At 38.2% G+C, this 13,847-nt stretch overlaps 1 protein-coding gene across 1 annotated transcript in view; it reads left to right on the forward strand.

Annotated features, from left to right (window-relative positions):
• Positions 1-10,825: 10,825 nt before the first annotated feature.
• The window catches only part of LOC307144659 (uncharacterized protein), an 89,119-nt gene continuing 86,097 nt past the window's right edge, over positions 10,826-13,847 (forward strand). Inside the window, exon 1 of the mRNA XM_079847211.1 lies at positions 10,826-10,927. The gene's annotated coding sequence lies outside the window, so the exon portion shown is untranslated. The remainder of the gene's footprint in view (positions 10,928-13,847) is intronic.

Raw genomic sequence — 13,847 nt, forward strand, 5'->3', positions numbered from 1 at the left:
TTGGCAAAATTGTGTGTTATTGTTCGTTGCGCGAAAGAGGACCGTTTTCTGTGGTGCGTTTCCCGAAAGCATCGTTGGCCAACTATGGTCGCAAGTTCATCGCAATGTCCATTGAACTCTATTGGTAACGACGGAACTTGCGACCATAGTTGGCCAACGATGCTTTCGGGAAACGCACCCCTGGTGCGCAGTCTGTGCGCACGATCTGGCGCGCGTCTTTCTCTCTCTCTCTGTGTGTGTGTGTGTTACATAGACAGGACATTCGCAGGCAGCGCGTTTAAAAGCATTTACATGAATAAGAGCGGGATCATATAATGTAACGCTACCCAAGGGATGACAAAAATTAACGAATGCTGCGTTTGCGTTAAATATTCTAACGCGTTAAACTGGACAAAAATAATCTCATGCTTAACGCGTTAAAAAACGCAAAGTGAGCTTCAACAGCGGATGTCGAGCTGATGAGGGAACGTTACTACACATAGTTAATTGCTGTCTGCCTTTACTGTCGACCTGTGGCTGTCAGACTGCATATGAGATTTTACGCCATTGATTCCCATTGTAGCTACCCAATTTAAATACCTTTTTACAAACGCTGCAAAATCCTTCTTTATTTTGACCACCAACCATGTTCTAAATTGTTTGTCTTCCATGCACTTTCCCAGTTTTCTGGTCTAGTTTTATTCCTGTTGTTCCTGCTGTCCAAAATTACTCGCGCCACCTCCGCAACTTTGCTCTGGCCGGAGGCAATCACCAACTGTTTCCGCGTGTTTTTAATCACACTAACGTACATATTTTGCGACGACAGCAAATAAAAATTATTAATCATGAAGACTATTCAAATAAATTGATAATATAACATTTTCTTCAAAACCATAAAACAATTTAATGCCTGTAGGATTACAATTTAATGCTTTTTAATGCCATTTAAGGCCTTAATTATCGCAAAAATCAATTAAATGCTTTTTAATGCCCCGCGGAAACCCTGGCTGATCATAGCTGTACAGGGCGCCTTATTATTTTTCATCTCCATAAATATATCTAGTACCCAGTGGGCATTTGATGTCAATTTAACATCAATGTGACATCAAACATTGATGTCAAAATTACGTCACGAAATAGGTCAAAAATGAAAGTAATATTGACGTCAAAGTGTCGATGTCAATTTGATGTCAAGATTTTGACCTCTGCTGATGTCATTTTGATGTTATTTTGATGTCATGCTTTGTTTGTTGGTATTTGATGTCAATTCAACATTTATTTGACGTCATTTGACGTCATTTTATTTGGTTTATAAGACGTCATAATGTTGTAAACTGCTTCTATATTAAATTGATCAACTGCCATTTCATATTTATACTGTGATCTTATTTCATTTAAGACCACTAAAAAGATATTTTTCTAAAAATTTTATTTAACTTAAATGAGTTAACAAAACATCAATTTAATTCAATCCTCTTGCAGATAAGTGTTAGTTATCAACAGCAGACATCAATGCATCAACAAGTACACAAACACTACCTGTTAAGTAATGCAACATAATATCAGTATTTCTCTGCTCATCCTGGACTGAAGCACAGGCTCTACTCTTCAGCACAATGGTGACCCACAAAACTCAACAGAAACTATTTAAAGGTCCCATTGCATGGATTATTTTATTATTTTAGAATGTTTCCTGGGGTGCCCTTATACTGTTAGTATGTTTTGTAGATCAAAAGTTGTTATAATTTAGAAATAAAAGGCATATTTCCTAGCCTGATTTTAGCCTCTGAACGCTCTGTTTGAAGGGGCGTGTCTGTGTGAGACTTCAGTGTAACGCCCTCTGCTGTGATTGGCTGCTGTGAGACTTCAGTGTAAACGCCCTGTGCTGTGATTGGCTGACATGCTTGCATATGAAATGTTTAGCATTACATGTGAAACTCTCTCGAAAACATTTACAATTACAGCTATTATACGTTTTTACTTTTACAGTTATCGAGATTAACGAATTGTGAGAAGTTTTTTATGTATTTAGATCTATTCCCATCACATAAAACGTTGCAGTGGTCCCAGTGGGCATTTGATGTCAATTTAACATCAATGTGACATCAAACATTGATGTCAAAATTACGTCACGAAATAGGTCAAAAATGAAAGTCATATTGACGTCAAAACGTTGATGTCAATTTAATGTCAAGATTTTGACCTCTGCTGATGTCATTTTGATGTTAGTTTGATGTCATGTTTTGTTGGTATTTGATGTCAGTTCAACATTTATTTGACGTCAAGATGTCATGATGTTGATCCCAGCAGGCACAGGATATAGACTACAGCGTCAGTCAGACGTTGGATTTTGGTTGAAAATTAAAGTCGGGTTGATGTCTAAATCCAATGTTTGTTTGACGTCAAGCTCAAACGTTGGGCAGTCGTTCAATTTTGGTTGGAATAAACTAATCAAAAAGGTGAAATGCACGGCCGTACACTTATTACCAGCTTCACTTAAAACTAACCAGATTTACTTGATTTAATTTCCGGTTTAATCAAGTTATATTTTAAAGTCACCATGATGGTGGTTAGCGTTTGCTTTAGTTGGACTCTTGACTTTTTAGTATAACATTTTCTTTGGCTGCTATAACTGTGTGTTTATAAATCACATTTGTTATGGCAAAAAAGCTGTGAGAAAATTTAGATCAGGTGATGTTGGCTGATTATTGATGATGGTGATGTTATCATCATGTAAATGCCTGAATCCCTGATCTTATTCAGTGTCTAATGTTTTGATTATATAGGACCTGTGTTTTTAATATTGTTTTATAATAGAAGACAACTGATGTTACGGCATGAGAGCAATGTTTGTTAAATAATATAAAGGATTTTCAAAACATTTAATGCATTAAATTTTTTCATCTACATTATTACTTAGCTATCAAGAATCAGCGTATGACTCTCAACAATGGTGACAATCAATGAAATGCTTCAGCTGCAGTGCATGCTGGGTACCACCAATCACAACTCACCCTTATCTCCCAGCATGCAATTGCGGCATTAATAAATTATGCAGCTGGAGTTGATCTGATTATCTGGATATTTTGTTTGATTGTCACCATTGTTGAGATTCATATGCTGTTTCTTGATGTCTGTGTGTGTCTAAGTACTGCCATAGATTAAAAGTTTTTGTGCACTAAATAGTTTTTAAAAATCAAGTATATTTTTTGATAACATTGTTAGATATGCTGTAGAATCAAATGACTTATATTATGAATAAAACAAAGTTAAAACCACAAATCCTATATAATCAAAGCATTAGACACTAAATAAGATCAGGGATTCTGGCAATAACATGATGATATCAACTTCATCGTCAATAAACAGCCATCATCACCTGATCTCTTTTCCTCAAGGCTTTTTTTTAGCTATAATAATTGTGCTTTATAAACACACATTTATAACAGCCAGAGAAAAGTTTACATTAAAAAGTCCAGGGTCAAGAACACAACTAAAGCAAACGCTAACCGCCATCATGGTGACTTTAAAATACAAAATATTATTTGTTTAAACCGGAAATTAAATAAAGTAAATCTGGTTAGCTTTAAGTGAAGCTGGTAATAAGTTTACGGCCATGCATTTCACCTTTTTGTTTGGTTTATTCCAACCAAAATTCAACGACTGCCCAACGTTGGAGCTTGACGTCAAACAAACATTGGATTTAGACATCAACCCGACTTTAATTTTCAACCAAAATCCAACGTCGATGTTGTCGTCTATATCCTGTGCCTGCTGGGCATCTATTTGACATCAGGATGCCATGATGTTGATGTCATTTTAATGCTATTTTGATATCATTCAATATCAAGCTCCAATATCAGATTAAATTGACCTTTTATAGTATATGCAATTATAGTGTCTGCTGTCATTTTAAACGTGAACTAAATGTAAATATGCTAGGATTTAAATAAATAAAAACACACATGCAAAATACATAGACCTAGGTCTACAACTTTCAAGATCATTCAGGCTAGGTCTTTTAGATGTTGAAAATGAGTCAAATTGATTTACAATGAGTAATAAATATACTTTTTTCAGACATTTCAGACATTGTTTTGACATAAATTTCACATCAATTTGACGTCTTGTTTCCTGACATCAAATCAACATCGATTTAATGTCAATGATATTGACCTGAGATGTAGGGACCAGAAAAAACATGTCAGATTGATACCTTTGTTAGGCATCTTTACAACCACAAGGAAATAATTACAAAATATAATGAAAATATGCATATTCATGCATGTCATACATGGTGGTCAAAATCTTGACTATTTGTTGATGTCAAATTGACGTCAAGGTGCCCGCTGGGTAGTAAAGCTAATGCAAGGGCTAGAAATCAATTAAATCTTTTGCTGATACTTCCTTGTCATCATGGAGATCGGAGTTCATGGTTGCATAGCAACGACAGACGCCACGGGACAGCAAGCGCTTGTGGAAAGGAGAGAGCGGCGCGCTCCCGCTTTCCACTTGTTTTTACACATCTAGAGAGACGTTGTTGATTGTTTGAGCATGTGACTGCACGTTTCTCCTTGTTTTCTATTGTTATGCGCAGCATATTTCCCGCGCGCACAAACACAGCCACAGACAATGAATTGTTCGGTTAGCGAAGAAGACCGAATGTATGATGCATCTAGGCTAATAATCTTTAGATCCCCCCCATGTGACCCATGTAAGCGGTGGAATTCCCTCCCAGTTTAAAAAACGAAATTCAGGCCCTGCATTTATTAAGACAAACCTAGTAAAAATTAATGCAGTCTATTCACTGACTTGGCAGCTCTGTGAAATGTAATACTGTACAACAGTGCCACCTACTGTCTAAATGCATTAACATTACAAGTGTGAGGTGTTACGTCTTCTCCTTAATCTAGGGGTAAATAGGGAACGACGAACAAATAAAAAGTGGAGAGACTTTGAGAATCTCCAGCTCTCCAGTCCCAGAGTCACAGAAGAATGAATGAACCAACAAGTTTATTTTCTCATGGCGTGTCTGCCTTTTATTTAACGTCAGCAGGCGTTATAAAAAGAAAGATATAAAGTAGAGAAACATATTACAAAATAAATTCAAACAAAAGTATTACCTCGGGAGGAGGGCCCAAGTCAAAAGAAAACAAAACAATACCTCTAACTAAAAAAGGGATAACATTAACTTACCTATACAAAACAAAAATCAAAACAAAACAACATATCTTCCCTCACTCCCTAACTAATCAATAAACAGGAGAAAAGTTAAGGGTATCCTCCACCCTACGTTACCCAAAAAAACTTAACTAATCATAAATAACAAAAGCTACAGAGGCACGTTCTCTCACACATTGTGAACATACACCACAGAGCGCAAACCGCTCGTCTGGACTTGGAGAGCGGAACAATCTCAAACGCCGCGCTGTCTCTCTCCTTTCCTCAGCGCTCTCTCGCCTGCTTTGTATTAGACTCCTCAGGACACGCACCAATCAGTGCGCGGGCAGCGCTCACAGGTAACGAGCACAGGTGGTAGCCCTTAATCCTATTAATCAGAGACTCATAAGAAGAGAGACAGACAGGGAGAGAGAGAAGAAACATATGCACATAACACTCTTGACACAATAGTCACACAATGAATACGTCCTTGGACGTAACAGAGGTGCAACTCTTTTGCATAAGTAAATGTTTTTGTCAATTAGCCTGAAATAAAAAAAAAATGTAAAAAATTCAGATCTTGTACATCCTCACATTGGAGTCTCGAGTTAATGTACAAAGTTTGGTTTCGATACGTGACAGCGTTCCTGAAATATGAACTACTTCCTGTTGTGACGGGCAAACGCTTCCGAAAATCAAAAATCCTTCTAGTAACTTTTGTGAGGCTTAGTCCAAGGATCATGTACGTCTAGTTTCGTGAAGTTCGGACCAAATTTGTGACCTGTGAAACTTTAGTTTCGCTTTCTGTTCAATCCAATATGGCGGACGAACGACATGGACTCGTGATGTCATCTTCGCGAGCAACTTACACCGGTACTGACCGTACGTTTTAAAGTTGGAACGGTGTCTCTGTCTCAAAGGGCCTAGGCGCAGGAGCTGGCCAAAATTTTCTCCCGGGAATAATAATAATAACTAGAAAAATGCATTTCCGGAGGAACTGCAAAGTGTGCTTGCTCGGGTGCAGTGCACTAACGTTAGCAGGTAGTGGATAGATGCGAGATGCGAGAAAAAATGCGAGAATGCGAGAAAAAAGATGTCAAACTGTCTTTTATTTTCGAATTTAATTCCTCAATCAGCGCTGGACCGGCATTTTCTGTCTTCCGCTGAGCCCTGGCCGTAGACAGATCATATGTTTTACCCTGTCAATGCAGTGGTCTGCGTTGCGCTGATCTTATTCACACTATCGAGTGTAGGTGCAGCATTCTAACACTGAGTCATAATGAGCTGTTTGTGAAGAAATTATCCGCTTCCAAATTATGTCATTTTAATCACGATATTAAAACATTAAAAAACAATTTGCTCTTTATGGTGTGCGAGTGATAGAGCGCGGCAGCAACGAACCATCAGCTTGCAGCGTAACAACATTGAATGCTCGGCCCAACAGCTGATCATAGCTGTACAGGGCGCCTTATTATTTTCCATCTCCATAAATATATCTAGTAGTAAAGCTAATGCAAGGGCTAGAAATCTATTAATCTTTTGCTGATACTTCCTTAGCTGTGTCTGAAACCGCTCACTCGTTCACTAATCCCTACATAGTGAATGGCAGTTGAGTGCACTACATCAGCAAAGAATTCGGACGCTGACATAATTATCACGCGCCAAAGAGCTCGGACAATTTGTCATAAACATTACCTACCCATCTTTAATATTTCCTTTTTTTGGCTGTATGAATTGTATGCAACAATTGTATGTATGTATTTTTCACGTTTATTGCGTTATTTGATTTAAAAAAAGATAATAAAATCACTTGCTTGTCATATTTATTTACTTTTTACATTTATATGTGAAAATAAAAGAGAACAAAACACTACACAACACATTTGTTTATTCAAATATAGATATAATGGTATATATAAATAAATAACCAGGCGTCTGGTCTTATAAATGATTGTTTTCTAACTCGCGTGCACCGTTGCCATGGTGACATTTGTTTATTTTTCATTCGCGCTCTATCGCCTTATCGCGTTGGATTGTGTTGGATTGTGGGAAATAGTGTCTCAGCAAGTGTACATCGTATGTACACTCGAATTCAGAGAGGATTGTGGGTAAAAGTAGTGAAGAATGTAGGGAATGATGTCGTTCACTCAGAATTCGGACACCACTACAAAATGGCCAACACCCTAAATAGGGCACTATATAGTGGATAGGGAGCGATTTCAGACACAGCTCTTGTCATCATGGAGAGCGCAGTTCACGATTGCATAGCAACGACAGACGCCACAGGAGAACAAGCGTTGTTGAAAGGAGACAGCGGCGCGCTCGCGCTTTCCACTTGTTTTTACACATCTAATGTGCGTTCCATTCGACAGGGTCCATACGCAGTGTTCACTGCTCCCCTACTCCCTGAGCACAGTATATCAGTTGAAGTGGACTTCATTGACAATAACCGCTCATTTGCAAACGTCATCAAAGAAAGTCAACGTGGTCGCGCATATTATGATATAACATAAATATATATAGGACTACATTCATATTTCAATTTTTATTATTATATTATATATTTACAATTATATTGCACTATTTTACAACTACCTAAAATAAAATCACTTTACTTCACAAACTAGCTAAGCTGCCTGCATTCACTGAGGTAAATTATAATCATCAAAAATAGTATATGTAATATTCACAACAATAACCGTTAAAAATACTGTCATTTGTATAACAATGGCGAAATGTATTGCACACATACGTAAACTCCTCCATCGTTATGACCGTTCTGACTGGTGATGACGTGGTGCGCGAAATGACAGTTGGGTGTGTGATCATCGCTCTCCACTTCCTGTGAAGTGATGTATCGATGTTCCCTTATTCCCTATGCCGTGCGCAGTGCCCTTCGAACTGAACATGTTCGCTCCCTTCGGATTAGAATCTAACTTAAGATGGCGGAATACCCTGTGAAGTCCACTTCGCAGTCCACAACGCACCTCTAGAGCGACGTTGTTGATTGTTTGAGCATGTGACTGCGCGTTTCTCCTTGTTTTCTATTGTTATGCGCAGCATATTTCCCGTACGCACAAACACAGCCACAGACAATTAATTGTTTGTTCGGTTATCGAAGAAGAGCATGATGTATTTTGTATAAAGTTTTTTTTTTTTTTTTTTTTTTTTTATTAACTGCTTTGAGGATTGGAAATGCACAATTCATGCATACAAATCTGTATATATTAATAAATGAAGATGATTAAAATAGACCAATGTAAAAAACGAAATTCACGCCTGCATTTATTAAGACAAACCTGGTAAAAACGAATGCAGTATACACTGACTTGGCTGCTCTGTGAAATGTAATACAACAGTGCCACCTACTGTCTAAATGCATTAACATTAAAAGGTGAAACTCTTGCATAGACATAGGTAAATGGGTTTGTCTATTAGCCTGAAATAAAAAAAAAATAAAAAAATTTCAGATCTTGTGCTTCCTCACACTGGAGTCCCGAGTTCATGTATAAAGTTTGGTTTCGATACGTGACAGAGTTCCTGAGATATGGACAACTTCCTGTTTGGCGACTACGCCGCTGATTTCGTTTGGCTGTGACGGGCAAACGCTTCCGAAAATCAAAAATCCTTCTAGTAACTTTTGTGAGGCTTGGTCCAAGGATCATGTACGTCCAGTTTCGTGAAGTTCGGACCAAATTTGTGACCTGTGAAACTTTAGTTTAGCTTTCTGTTCAATCCAATATTGCGGACAAACGACATGGACTCGTGATGTCATCTTCGCGAGCAACTTAAACCGGTACTGACCGTACGTTTTAAAGTTGGAACGGTGTCTCTGTCTCAAAGGGCCTAGGCGCAGGAGCTGACCAAATAGCTGGGGGGGGGGGGGGTTGCCAAATTATGTAAAATTTGTATCGATGTATCGATGTTCCCTTATTCCCTATGCCGTGCGCAGTGCCCTTCGAACTGAACATGTTCGCTGCCTTCGGATTAGAATCTAACTTAAGATGGCGGAAAACCCTGTGAAGTCCACTTCGCAGTCCACAACGCACCTCTAGAGCGAAGTTGTTGATTGTTTGAGCATGTGACTGCGCGTTTCTCCTTGTTTTCTATTGTTATGCGCAGCATATTTCCTGTGCGCACAAACACAGCCACAGACAGACAATGAATTGTTTGTTCGGTTAGCGAAGAAGAGCATGATGTATTTTGTATAAAGTTTTTATTTTTTATTTTTTTATTAACTGTTTTGAGATCTGGAAATGCACAATTCATGCATACAAATCTGTAGATGTTAATAAATGAAGATGATTAAATTAGACCAATGCAAAAAACGAAATTCATGCCTGCATTTATTAAGACAAACCTGGTAAAAACGAATGCAGTATACACTGACTTGGCAGCTCTGTGAAATGTAATACAACAGTGCCACCTACTGTCTAAATGCATTAACATTAAAAGTGTGAGGTGAAACTCTTGCATAGACATAGGTAAATGGGTTTGTCTATTAGCCTGAAAAAAAAAAAAAAAATTTTAAATCAGATCTTGTGCTTCCTCACATTGGAGTCCCGACTTCATGTACAAAGTTTGGTTTCGATACGTGACAGAGTTCCTGAGATATGGACGACTTCCTGTTTGGCGACTACGCCGCCGATTTTGTTTGGCTGTGACGGGCAAACGCTTCCGAAAATCAAAAATCCTTCTAGTAACTTTTGTGAGGCTTGGTCCAAGGATCATGTACGTCAAGTTTAGTGAAGTTCGGACCAAATTTGTGACCTGTGAAAATTTAGTTTCGCTTTCTGTTCAATCCAATATGGCAGACGAACGACATAGACTCGTGATGTCATCTTCGTGAGCAACTTACAGCGGTACTGACCGGATGTTTTAAAGTTGGAACGGTGTCTCTGTCTCAAAGGGCCTAGGCGCAGGAGCTGGCCAAATACCTGGGGGGGGGGGGGGGGGGGGGGGGGGGGGGGGTTGCCAAATGATGTAAAATTTTGGATTTTTTTTTATTTTTTTTATCTTGTACATCCTCACATTGGAGTCTCGAGTTAATGTACAAAGTTTGGTTTCGATACGTGTCAGCGTTCCTGAAATATGAACTACTTCCTGTTTTGGCGACTACGCCGCCGATTTCGTTTGGCTGTGACGGGCAAACGCTTCCGAAAATCAAAAATCCTTCTAGTAACTTTTGTGAGGCTTGGTCCAAGGATCATGCACGTCCAGTTTCGTGAAGTTCGGACTAAATTTGTGACCTGTGAAAATTTAGTTTCGCTTAAAGTTGGAACGGTGTCTCTGTCTCAAAGGGCCTAGGTGCAGGAGCTGGCCAAAATTTTTCTCCCGGGAATAATAATAATAAGAAGAAGAAGAAAACTTAAGAAGAACAATAAGTGTGCTGCTTTCAGCAAGCACACTTAATAATAAGAAGAAGAAGAAGAAGAAGAAGAAGAAGAAGAAGAAAACTGAAGAAGAAGAAGAAGAAGAAAACTTAAGAAGAACAATAAGTGTGCTGCTTTCAGCAAGCACACTTAATAATAATAATTGTTATTAGACCCACCCAGGAACGTCTCAGTGTTGATAAGTGGATCTGGTGTAATAGTGGAGGGAGATTCAGTGACTCTGAACTGCATCAGTGACTCAAACCCTCCTGCTCTGAACTTCAGCTGGTTTAAGGAGAATGAACCCTCAGCTGTTGGATCTGGACAGAGTTTCAGTGCACTACAGAGTGGACGCTTCTACTGTCAGGCTCACAATCAACATGGATCTCAGAGATCAGACGCTGTAACTGTCACAGGTGAAGCTTTTATTAACACACTTCATTCTTAGTTTTTAGATTTAATTATGATATTCTCCCTCTTTCAGTTCGTCGCGGGGCTGGTTGGCTCATCTGGTTGGGGATCCCAGTGGGATGTGTAGGAATATTCATCATCATCATCATCATCATCGTATTGTATAAAATGTAAATATAAAATGATCAACAAAGAGTAATATAATTAGCTTTTAATTAATGCAGAAGTACATTTGATTATTAAATGAAACAGTGAAATGGCTTGTTTCCATTTGTTTTTTAACAGTCAGAAGAAAAGGATAAACTGCAGATCTGCAATACACGAGTATGAGGTGAGACGGCCAAAGAACCACAGAATCACAGGCTACCAATAAATCAATTAGAGCTTCTTTATACACACAGAACATATATTACCACAATTTTACAGGATTGTATGTGAGAACACACACTATGGAGTGATTACACTTTTGATTGTCATGCAAAATCTCTTGTTTTGTGGTGATAGTCCTTTTCTCTGTTTCCCTGTAGAACGATGATCCCAGTGCAAACACATATGCAGCTCTTGACCTCAAGACCAGATCATCTGACCTCTACGACACACTCACAGTAAGAGAAATATCAAAAACTACATGTGCAAAAGAGCTGCATTCAGGGACGTCGTTTGGCCTATTTTAGGGGGGCTGAAGCCGCGTCAATTTCGCTGCAAACTTTTGCTTTTATGCGCGTCAATTTAGCTCTGGACGCGCAAATGGATTCAAAATGTCCACGCGTCCAACTAGACGCGGTAGACGTGAATTTGACGCGCTATTCGCGTTTGGTGTGAACGCACAGTAATGGTGAAAGGAAGATTGGTAAGTGTCGTGATACAGAGTGAAATTGTAAGTTGTTTTTAATTACCTGCTTACCTTTAGCTACGTTTTCTTGAGGTAAAGTTAAGGGGATATTTTGGTTTGCTATGGAAAACTCAGAGTGAACAAGCAAAATACAAGAAATGGTTAACTTAGCATGACATAAGTGTAGCTCTAGATGTGAGAGCAAAGATTTTGCAAACACAAGTTACAAATACCCTGGGGGCTAAGCCCCCCCTGTCTTCCAATCCTAGTGACGTCCCTGGCTGCATTCAAAAGTCAAGTAATCAATAATCAATGTGTTTTTCCCATAGACTGTCCATCCCAGACCTGATGTTCACCAGTCGGGCTCTTCTGAATATGACAATCTGTCCGTAAGTTTCTCAAGTCTTCTCAATTTCATCAACAAATAAAGAAAATGTCCTCAGTAGTCAATCAACTAGTCAATAGATACTAAACAGTCTTTTCTTTCTGTTACGAGATGGATTATACGAGTCGATTCACTGACAGAAATATATATATATATTCTCAGATTATTTGTACCATTTGTAGTGTTGATTTATGTAAATGTGTGTCTTATTTCTGTTGTAGCCACAGCAAGACGCCACAGTAAGATGAAGCACAATCTAAACTTTACTCAGCTTTTGTCCCATCACTGGACAGATCCACATCACAACTACTATACTGGCTTCATACCCAGCAAGCTAAACACATCCACTCAATAAACAGTCTTGACACCGGAGTCGTAGTTCAGATTTACTGAATAGTGTAAAACTGTAAAACAATATAAAAACAAAAAGAATACATAAACTGTCACAAATGATGAGTCCAACAATGTACAACAGGAAAAATTAAAACAAAATGTTCACACAATATAACGCAGAACTTTGAAAACAATTACTTTTATATGCACTCCCTCATAAACATACAAAATGCCACAATCAAGAATAATTAAACTCCACTTACAGGCAGTGCCTCGTTTAAGTGTTGTTGTTGCTATGGACTGATGGTAAATTCAACATGCGCTTGTTCTTTTGAACCCAACCCCCGAAACTGAATAATACCAATCAGTGCAGAATATATAAAGACCAGCAGGGGGAACAAAAACGCTAAGACAGGCAAAACCTTCTTTAAACGCATCTTCAGAGTTTCCATTCTGCAGAAAGCAATGGATTATATTTGTGTGACATTAATAAACAGTCAATGTGTAATTAATACATGAGTTTAGAGTTGTTTCTGTAATATTTTATACATTTTATCTGTGTATTAAAGAGTGCATGTGACAGATTTATTCCGTTTCAAATAAAATATTAAATGATAAAAAGGTATGAAGACTCAACATTCTGTTTCATATCTGTGTTTTAAAGTGTGTATTAAACTGGCCAAGGCACGTGATTTCAGAAAACAAGGCTTTGTTAGGTCATACAATGTGAAACAAAATTTAAAATTCTGATAATTTGATGCTAAAACAGTGGTTCTCAAACGTTTTTGATCATGCCCCCCTTTAAACCTTTAACAAAATCTGGCACCCCCACCTCAAACTACCAAATAAATTCACAAAAAGTTAAGAAAATTGAAAGATTTGTAACTGAAAAACCTGCAACGAGAAACACCTGCAATAGTTTCAATGTCACTGTGTCTACATGTGACGCGAGCAGCGAAACGCAACTGAAGACAATAGAAACCATCTGCACTGGATCTGGCGGGACAAGACAAATCCCAGACACGAAGCTGATGCTCACTTCTATTTATGACATACGCTACTTCTGACACGAAGAACAAATGGATTTGCAACGGTCACTTTGTCGCATCAAGTGTAGACAGCTTTTAACTGTTGCAGTGCTTACAGCAGAAAAAAAAATTATTTACAGTCTGGTGCAAAAAGTAGTTTTGGTCTATATAGCTAATTTTTCCCTTCATGACAACTGTGACAAATGTAATACTAAAAAGTTAAGGGTCAAGAGTCCAACTAAAGCAAATGCTAACCACCATCGTGGTGACTTTAAAATACAATTGTTGATTTCATTAAAACGGATATTAAATTAAGTCAATCTGGTTAGTAATAAGTGAAGCTGGTA

Source organism: Squalius cephalus (assembly GCF_949319135.1).
Source record: "Squalius cephalus genome assembly, chromosome: 2".
Taxonomy (NCBI): domain Eukaryota; kingdom Metazoa; phylum Chordata; class Actinopteri; order Cypriniformes; family Leuciscidae; genus Squalius; species Squalius cephalus.